Source organism: Muntiacus reevesi, chromosome 1, assembly GCF_963930625.1.
Source record: "Muntiacus reevesi chromosome 1, mMunRee1.1, whole genome shotgun sequence".
Lineage (NCBI taxonomy): Eukaryota > Metazoa > Chordata > Mammalia > Artiodactyla > Cervidae > Muntiacus > Muntiacus reevesi.
The window spans coordinates 164657559-164668052 of record NC_089249.1 but is presented as its reverse complement, the minus strand read 5'-3'; the positions used below and the strand labels follow the sequence as shown (position 1 = coordinate 164668052).

At 39.8% G+C, this 10494-nt stretch overlaps 1 long non-coding RNA gene across 1 annotated transcript; it reads left to right on the top strand.

Moving 5' to 3' along the window:
• Positions 1–431: 431 nt before the first annotated feature.
• On the top strand, positions 432–5305 carry LOC136153699 (uncharacterized). The gene is made up of 2 exons (XR_010660421.1): positions 432–978; positions 4274–5305. It is a non-coding gene; the product is annotated as an uncharacterized lncRNA (long non-coding RNA).
• The last annotated feature ends 5189 nt before the right edge of the window (positions 5306–10494 follow it).

Below are 10494 nucleotides of genomic sequence, written 5' to 3'. Positions count from 1 at the left end.
TTAGAAAGTTTAAGTACCTATTTTATAGCTTCTCTCAAGTAAATGAAATCAATTCTAAGAATGCTAGAATGCCTCTTAAACATTTTTTTTTAACTAGACAAGAGAGCTTTTAAGAATCTTAAGGGTGTTTCCTATAGCATACTGAATCTCAGACCAAGGTAGAGAAGGGCAGACCAAGGTATCTTGAAGACATTTGTGGATGTGACTTTTGAGAACCTAAATAAGATTCCCAGAAAACACAAATGTTCAGGAGAACTGCATTTTTAGAAATAGCATCAGCTTCAAGTAAAGACTACAGTTCAAAATAAAAAGAGCCCTTGAAACACCCAACTTCCTGTGGGCAAGAAGCAGGATGTGAAGGTCACATATGAGCCACTTTTTAGGGAAAGGGAAGGATGACTCAATGTGAAGAACCAAGAGTCCAGAAGGCAGAGCTTAAAGCTACAGAGACTCACTCCCCAGAAGCAGGCGTGCATGAATGCTCGGTCACTCTTTGCTACCCCATGGACTGTAACCTGCCAGGATTCTCTGTCCATGGGATTTTTCAGACAAGAGTACTGGAGTGGGTTGCCATTTCCTCCTCCACACAGAAGCAGGACTGGGTCCCAATCAAGGAAATGGAAGCATGTATCCGACTGGGATTTCAGAACTATGGAACACTCATGTGTCTCCTGTTCCTCCCTTCTGAACAGAAGTTTTTTTTTTTTTTTTTTTTTTTAAAGAAATATTTATTGCATTTTTCTTATCCCCATAACACCACTATCTGCTGTGTTTGTGTTGCAGACAACTTGATTATTTTTTCACAGATATTCAGATGAAGAGGAACCATGCCCAAAGAGACTCATTTATAGCTAGACCTCATTTAGATGATAAGATCCTTTTTGAGCTACTGCTATAATGAGATGAGATTTTGGGAATCGAGGGAAGAGGGTTCACATTCAATGGACATGAATTGTGTTGTCCAAAGTGTGGGTTGTGGTAAGTAGCCTTTAAATCTGTTACACCATCAATCTCTTCTGTAGTTTCTTTTTACTCCAAAATTTTGTTTGCCTTCTCTTCATCATTTCACCAAAGATTTATCTACTTTGTTATTCTTCTCAAGGAATCAAATTTTGGCTATGTCAGTCTTTGAAAATCACATATATTTGCTTTTTGCTTACTTTTTCCTCTTACTTTTATTAACTCATTACTTCCACTTTCTTTTGGTTAGTTCTGTTGTTCTTTGTCTAACTTTCTGTCCCTTTTTTTGGCCACACCCTGTGGCTTGTGGGAACTCAGTTCCCCAGCCAGGGACAATGAAAGCCCAGAATTCTAATCAATAGACCACCAGGGAATGAACTCTGCCTAACTTCCTGACTTGAACGTTTAGCTCTTTAAGTTGTACCTTATCTTCTTTTCTAACATTAGTACTCAAGGCTTTGCATGAAATATATCCTACAAGTATCAATGTATAGTATTTTTTGTCATTTCATTCTAAAAGCATTTTCTGATTTCTTATCTGATGTCTTTGATGAGTTTAGCAGCATGTTCAAAATTTTCCAAACAGGGCATTTTTAGTTGTTGCTGTTATTGTCCTCTAATTATGATTTAGACACCCAATGTGGTAAGTATAATACTGATTCTTTGGTATTTGAGATTTGTTTTTCAACAAAGCTAGAGAATGGTCTAGAGTATGGTTAATATTTACAGAAGCTTCATGGAAATGATCAATGAAAATATATACTTTCTAATATTAAGTAAATTTTCTAAGTAAGATATATTAAATCACCCCTTAAAACTGTGTTCCACTATTTAAAATGATGCTCCTTTGAATGGACATGTGCACGCTGCTCTGTTTAAAATGGGTAATCTACTGTATAGCATAGGGAAATCTGCTCAATGTTTTGTGGTAGCCTGGATGGGAGGGGAGTTTGTGGGAAAATGGTCACATGTCACTTTGCTGTCCACCTGAAACTATCACTACATTGTTAATCAGCTAAATGCCAATATAAAATAAGAAATTAAAAAAAAAACAACTGTGTCTTAGTCTTGGGTCCCCCTGTCATAATTGTATGCCATTTATGACATCTTTTGCAGGTGTCATTCCAGTTTTCCTTTTTTTGTTAATATGACATAAAATACTCCAAACTTTTATGGTGTAGGCAGTATGTTTGCTATTAAACTATTAATTTATGTAGTTTTATACCTAATAGTTGATTAATATTTTAAGATACTGGTATTTTATATCCTTTTTCTTTTTTTCTTTGGTTGCACCATGTAGCTTGTAGGATCTTAGTTCCCCAACTAGGGATTGAACCTGGGTCCCCTGCAGTGGAAGTCCAGAGTCCTAACTACTGAACCACTAGGGAATTCCTCTGATATCCTCTGTATATGAAACAATTGATTCCAAATTTTAAGCTGGAATGTCATTGCAAAATTGTTCAGAAAATTATTACAACCATGTAATATGTAGAGATTTTCAATACTTAGATTAAGAATTATGGGCAAACTGGTCACAGTCTATGTTCTGATCATCAAACAAAAATAATTTTTAAATGGTTATAAAAAATTTTATGTTAGCATAGAAAAAGATTGAATTCAGACACACATTTCAGCATACATGAAAATTTTAGGGATGAAAAAACAGTCATCTTTCCTCAGGCAGGAAAGTATAGGTGATTTAATAAATGGCAAAATTAGCCATTCTTAAGGTAAAAAAATATAAGATTAGACTCCCAAACTCACTGCATTCATAAATAAAGCCTGGATGCATGAAACTTCAAAGATAAGGAAAAAATTTTAATAATATTTTGGAGTCTAAACATATAATTTAAGATTTAGAAAGATCTTTCATTTATTTTTATTTTATTGAAGTATAGTTGATTTAAAATGTGTTAATTTCTCTGTACAGCAAAGTGTTTCAGTTATGAATATATATATGTATACTTTTCATAATCTTTTCCATTATGGTTTATCACAAGATATTGAATATAATTTCCTGTGTTGTGCTCTACAGTAGGACCCTGTTCTTCTTTATCCATTCTTTATATTAATATAATAGTTTGCATCTGCTAATCTCAAACTCCCAAACCTCCCCTCTCCCTCCTTCTCCTGTCCCCCCAGCATGGCAACCAGTCTGCTTTCTATGTCTGTGAGTAGAAAGATCTTTTAAATAGGAGAAAAATTCAGAAGATCAAGAAAAAGTTAGGTTTACTATAGCTCATAAAAAATATTTTTTTTCAATGTGAAAAGATAACAAAACTAAAAAGTAGATTGAAAAAATGTCTACAATGCTTGAAATTGAATAAGGATTAATACCTGCAATATACAATAAGAGTCCATAAATTACATCTTTCTTTTTTTTTTTTTTAATACTCAGGGATTATTTATTTATTTATTTATTTATTTATTTTTAATTTTATTTTATTAGTTGGAGATATAAATTACATCTTTTAAAAAGACAACTCCACACTCTGTAGCAATGGAGGCTATATAGTTCATCCCATTAACCTCCCTCTTCTGTCCGCCCTCAGGAAGAGGGGTCTAGGAGAGCCTTGGAGGAGAAGCTGCTTTCCAAAGCTGTGTGGAAGAGTGGATCCTTGAGCTGTGCAGGGAACAGACTATGTCAGCAAGGGATGGACTGTGTCCATGACCTCTCCAGTTCAGTTCAACTCAGTCCAGTCGCTCAGTCATGTCATGATCTCTTAGATCTATATTCAAATAAAGGACGGCTGCACTTCTCAGTGGTCCAGAGGTTGAGAATCCACCTGCCAATGCAGGGAACGTGAGTTCGATCCCTGGTCCAGAAGGATCCCACATGCCAGGGAGCCAAAAAAAAAAAATCTCCTGCACCACAACTAAAGAAGTTCGTGCTTCAAAGCCCATGCTCTGCAACAAGAGAAGCCACCACAATGAGAAGCCCTCACACCGCAGCTAGAGAATAGCCCCCACTCATTGCAATTAGAGAAAGCCCATGCGCAGCAATGAAGACCCAATGCTGCCATACTGCTGTGAGGAGTGTAGATGGCTGACAGCTTCCAGCTGCAATCCTGCTGGGGTTTGCCACAACATTCATGCCAAGGCGCAGTCTCCCTGGGTTATTCTTGGTCCATGACTGAGCCCAGTAGGCCTAGGGTTCTGCTAATGTGAAATCAGCCTGGCCAGGGCTTTCTCAGTGCTGTCTGCACTGCCCTCTGAGGCTCTTAGCCACTCCTCCTTTCATGGGTGCCAGTCCCGTGTCACGATGTGAAGGTTCTCCCTGCCTACTCCGGCTTCTCATTTTTATATTTTGTAGGCATTTACCCTTGAACTTCCAATTCCATCTTTGGCATCTGCTTGCTAGAAGATTCAGATTTAGTTTGGGGTGATTCATTGTGCAGCAATACATAACAAAACAGCTAGATGTGGGTGCTGCCATAACAAAAACCCAAAATGTGCGGCGCTGGTTTTGAAACTGCCTGGCACGAGCTGGAAGGACCTGAAGGGCGAAGTCTTTCAAAGAGCTTCAGTGAGAGTGCAAACTAAAACCTAAAGGACCTGAAGAGAATTGTTGGAGGACACAAAGGACAGAGAGGGAAGGGGGTCCTTTCCCAGAAAGTTTGGCAACACTGTCACATGAAGTAATACAGAAAATAAGAAATGTCTTTGTTGAACCCAAGGAGCCAACCAAGGAGATTTCTAGGCAGAATACTGAAGGTGTTACCTGCTTTCTGCACATTGCCTGTGATGAAACATGAAAGGAGACAGATAAACTGAAAAATAAACTTAACTATAAAGGAGACTGGGGCTTCCCAGGTGGCACAGTGGTAAAGAATCTGCCTGCCAATGCAAGATACTCAGGTTCAAAACCTGGGTCAGGAAGATTCACTGCAGGAGGAAGTAACAACCCACTCCAGTATTTCTTGCCTAGAAAATTCCATGGACAGAGCCTGGTGGGCTACAATCCTTGGAGTCACAAAGAGTTTAACACAACTGAGTGCATGCACAGAGCAAACCCTAAAGGAGACCACATATGGTATGATTCCATTTATATGAAATGCCCAGAACAGGCAAATCTATAGAAACAGAAAGGAGATTAGTGGTTGCTATAGCTGGACACTGAGGACTGTGGAGAAATGAGGAATGACTGCTAATGGGTATGGGGTTATTTTTGGGGGTGATGAATGTGTTCTAAAACTCATAGTGGTGATGGTTGTAAAAACCCTATGAGTGTACTAAAAACCATTGGATTGTATACTTTAAATGGGTGAATTGTATGGAATGTGAACTATATCTTAATAAAGCCTCCCCGAATACTCAGGACCAGGACTTGGACTCAAATTTAAAATTGGTTTTCATTGTTGGCATCTCCAGATTGTAAATTTATTCTAAAATTAAGAAGTATCTCTTGGGAATTCCCTGGTGGTCCAGTGGTTAGGACTCTGGTACTTTCACTGCCATGGCCCGGGTTCAATCCCTGACCAGAGAACTCAGCTGTTGCAAACCATGAGGTGTGAGGGTACAAAAAAAGTGTCTCTTTGCAAAAATAAAATCCAAGACACTATTAGGAAACCATTATCTAAAAATGAAATTAAAGGTTAACACTTCAAAATGATCTAAGGAGGTGTCCAACAGAACCTGTCAGATAGAAAGAAGGCTCCCCAGATATCTTAAGGATATTCACTCACTGTCGTCTCTTAGTGAGCCCAAGGTAGAGAAGAGCTGATCTCAAAGAGTTATGGTTTTTGTTGAAAGGAGTGGGATAAAAATCGATGCATTAAAACCCCACAAAGCCTTAAAGGGAACTGCCCTGTCAGAAGCGTTATCAGCTTAGACTAACAGGCACAAAATGAAAAGAGGCCTTTGCAACCCTTTCATAGGCGAGAAGCAGGCAGAGAAGACTACTTGGTTGCAAACTCAGCTTTTCTTTTGGGAAAGGAAGGATGATTCAGAGGGTGGAAACAAGAACCCAGACACTGGAGCCAGAAACCACAGTGAATAAGAATGACTCCCAGGCAGTTGGGCAAAGCTTTAATCCAACAAGCATTTCAGAATTGGCTCTGTTATGTACCTCCTTCTTTCCCCCCTTTTGAGGTTGTCTGATGCCTTTCCCAGTATGGTATGAACAACGTATGTAGGGAAGAGATAACTTGCCTCTTTAGTTTACAGATCTGCTATGTAGAGAAGGGGTGTGAGGGAGAGACCAATTAGGAGATAAATTCAGAAGCCCTTAAGATTGCCCAAGCAAGAGATAGTGGTGGTTTTGAGTAGGCAGCAGTGGAAAAAGTGATTAAGTGCTGAGATTCAACATATTTGAAGTCAGAGCCAACAGGCTTTGAGTTAGGACATGAGAAAAAAAAGAAGAGTTGAATATGAAGCCCTGGAAGGACTGGGAGAATGAATGTCCCGCTCATACCCCTTTTGTCTGCCTCCTTTCAGAGCAGAAGTGTCCAGAATGACCTACACTGTTGTCTCCATTTTCTCACCTCCCCCTTTGTCATCCCGCTCCTAGTTAGTCTCTGCCTACTACCTCTGCAAAATCGCTGTTGACAATATTACCAGTGACCACTGTATTTCTAAATCCAATGGACACTTTCCCATCCTCTTTTATTTTTTTTACTTTAAAAAATTTACATTGGAGTATAGCTGATTGACAATATTGTGTTAGTCTCAAGTGTACAGCCAAGTGGATCCGTTATACATATATATACATCCACTATTTTTTAGGTTCTTTTCCCATATAGACCATTACACAGTACTGAGTAGAGTTGCCCATGCTATATAGCAGGTCCTTATTATTACCTATTTTATATGTAGTGTCCCAATTCCAATCTTCCAATTTATCCCTTCCCCCTTATCCCCTGGAAACCATAAGTTTATTTTCTACATCTGTAACTCTATTTCTATTTTGTCGATAAGTTCATTTGTACCATTGTTTTTTTTTTTCAGATTCCACATACAACTTATCCATAATTTTTATCTTTCTCTGACTTACTTCACTCAGTACGATAATCTCTATGTCCATCCATGTTGCTGCAAATTGCGTTATTTTGCAACTATTTTTGTGATCACACGGACCACAGCTTGTCTAACACAATGAAACTAAGCCATGCCATGTGGGGCCACCCAAGAAGGCTGGGTCATGGTGAAGAGATCTGACAGAATGTGGTCGACTGGAGAAGGGAATGGCAAGCCACTTCAGTATGCTTGCCTTGAGAATCCCATGAACAATATGAAAAGGCAAAAAGATAGGACACTGAAAGATGAACTCCCCAGGTCGGTAGGTGCCCAATATGCTACTGGAGATCAGTGGAGAAATAACTCCAGAAAGAATGAAGGGACGGAGCCAAAGCAAAAACAACACCCAGTTGTGGATGTGACTGGTGATAGAAGCAAGGTCCGATGCTGTAAACAGCAATATTGCATAGGAACCTGGAATGTTAGATCCATGAATCAAGGCAAATTGGAAGTGGTCAACAAGAAGATGGCAAGAGTAAACATTGACATTCTAGGAATCAGCAAACTAAAATGAACTGGGATGGGTGAATTTAACTCAGATGACCATCATATCTACTGCTGTGGGCAGGAATCCCTTAGAAGAAATGGAGTAGTCTACGGCCATACCACCCTGAACGCGCCTGATCTCGTCTGATCTCGGAAGCTAAGCAGGGTCGGGCCTAGTTAGTACTTGGATGGGAGAAGAAATGGAGTAGCCATCACAGTCAACAAAAGAGTCCAAAATGCAGTACTTGGATGCAATCTCAAAAATGACAGAATGATCTCTGTTCGCTTCCAAGGCAAACCATTCAATATCATGGTAATCCAAGTCTATGCCCTGACCAGTAATGCTGAAGAAGCTGAAGTTGAATGGTTCTATGAAGACCTACAAGACCTTGTAGAACTAACACCCAAAAACGATGTCCTTTTCTTTATAGGGGACAGGAATGAAAAGTAGGAAGTCAAGAAACACCTGGAGTAACAGGCAAATTTGGCCTTGGAGTACAGAATGAAGCAAGGGAAAGGCTAATAGAGCTTTGCCAGGGAATGCGCTGGTCATAGCAAACACCCTCTTCCAACAACACAAGAGAAGACTCTATACATGGACATCACCAGATGACCAACACTGAAATCAGATTGATTATATTCTTTGCAGCCAAAGATGGAGAAGTTCTATACAGTCAGCAAAAACAAGACTGGGAGCTGACTGTGGCTCAGATCATGAACTCCTTTTTGCTAAATTCAGACTTAAATTGAAGAAAGTTGGGAAAACCAATAAACCATTCAGGTATGACCGAAGTCAAATCTCTTATGACTATACAGTGGAAGTGAGAAATAGATTCAAGGGATTAGATCTGATAGACAGAGTGCCGGATGAACTATGGACAGAAGTTTGTGACATTGTACAGGAGAGAAGGATCAAGACCATCCCCAAGAAAAAGAAATGCAAAAAGGCAAAATGGCTCTCTGAGGAGTCCTTACAAATAGCTGTGAAAAGAAAAGTGAAAGGCAAAGGAGAAAAGGAAAGATATACCCATTTGAATGCAGAGTTCCAAAGAATAGCAAGGAGAGATAAGAAAGCCTTCCTCAGTGATCAGTGCAAAGAAATAGAGGAAAACAAAAGAATGGGAAAGATTAGATATCTCTTCAAGAAAATTAGAGATCCCAAGGGAATATTTCATGCAAAGATGGGCTCAATAAAGGACAGAAATGGTATGGACCTAACAGGAACAGAAGATATTAAGAAGAGGTGGCAAGAATACACAGAACTGTACAAAAAAGATCTTCATGACCCAGATAATCATGATGATATGATCACTCAGAGCCAGACATCCTGGAATGGGAAGTCAAGTGACCTTAGGAAGCATCACTACAAACAAAGCTAGTGAAGGTGATGGAATTCCAGTTGAGCTATTTCAAATCCTGAAAGATGATGCTGTGAAAGTGCTGCGCTCAATATGCTCACAAATTTGGAAAACTCAGCAGTGGCCACAGGACTGGAAAAGATCAGTTTTCATTCTAATCCCAAAGAAAGGCAATGCCAAAGAATGCTCAAACCACCGCACAATTGCACTCATCTCACATGTTAGTAAAGTAATGTTCAAAATTCTCCAAGCCAGGCTTCAGCAATATGTGAACCATGAAACTCCAGATGTTCAAGCTGGTTTTAGAAAAGGCAGAGGAACCAGAGATCAAATTGCCAACATCCGCTGGATCATCAAAAAAGAGAGTTCCAGAAAAACATCTATTTCTGCTTTATTGACTGTGCCAAAGCCTTTGACTATGTGGATCACAATAAACTGTGGAAAATTCTTAAAGAGATGGGAATACCAGACCACTTGATCTGCCTTTTGAGAAACCTGTATGCAGGTCAGGAAGCAACAGTTAGAACTGGACAAGGAATAACAGATCGGTTCCAAATAGGAAATGGAGTACATCAAGGCTGTATATTGTCACCCTGCTTATTTAACTTCTATGCAGAGTACATCATGAGAAATGCTGGGCTGGAAGAAGCACAAGCTGGAATAGAGATTGCCGGGAGACATATCAATAACCTCAGATATGCAGATGACACCACCCTTATGGTAGAAAGTGAAGAACTAAAGAGCCTCTTGATGAAAGTGAAAGAGGAGAGTGAAAATATTGACTTAAAGCTCAACATTCAGAAAAGTAAGACAGCATCCGGTCCCATCACTTCTTGGCAAATAGACGGGAAAACAGTGGAAACAGTGCCTGACTTTATTTTGGGGGGCTCCAAAATCACTGCAGATGGTGATTGCAGCCATGAAATTAAAAGATGCTTACTCCTTGGAAAGAAAGTTATGACCAACCTAGATAGCATATTAAAAAGCAGAGACATTACTTTGTCAACAAAGGTCCATCCAGTCAAGGCTATGGTTTTTCCATATAAGTTTGGGTAAACTCCGGGAGTTGGTGATGGACAGGGAGGCCTGGTGTGTTGCGGTTCAGGAGGTCGAAAAGAGTTGGACACGACTGAGCAACTGAACTGAACTGAATTGATGGTTTTTCCAATAGTCATGTATGGATCTAAGAGTTGGACTATAAAGAAAGCTGAGCGCCAAAGAATTGATGCTTTTGAACTGTGGTGTTGGACTTCTCCAGACTCTTGAGTGTCCCTTGGACTGCAAGGAGATCCAAGCAGTCCATCCTAAAGGAGATCAGTTCTGGGTGTTCATTGGAAGGACTGATGTTGAAGCTGAAACTCGATACTTTGGGCACTTGATTCGAAGAAGTGACTCATTGGAAAAGACCCTGATGCTGGGAAAGATTGAGGGCAGGAGAAGGGGACAACAGAGAATGAGATGGTTGGATGGCATCACCAACTCCATAGACATGGGTTTGGGTGAACTCCAGGAGTTGGTGATGGACAGGGAGGCCTGGCATGCTGCAGTTCAACAGGTTGCAAAGAGTCAGACACGACTGAGCGACTGAACTGAACTGAATTGATGACTAATATTCCATTGTACATATGCACCACCCCTTCTGTATCCATTCCTCTGTTGATGAACATTTAGGTTG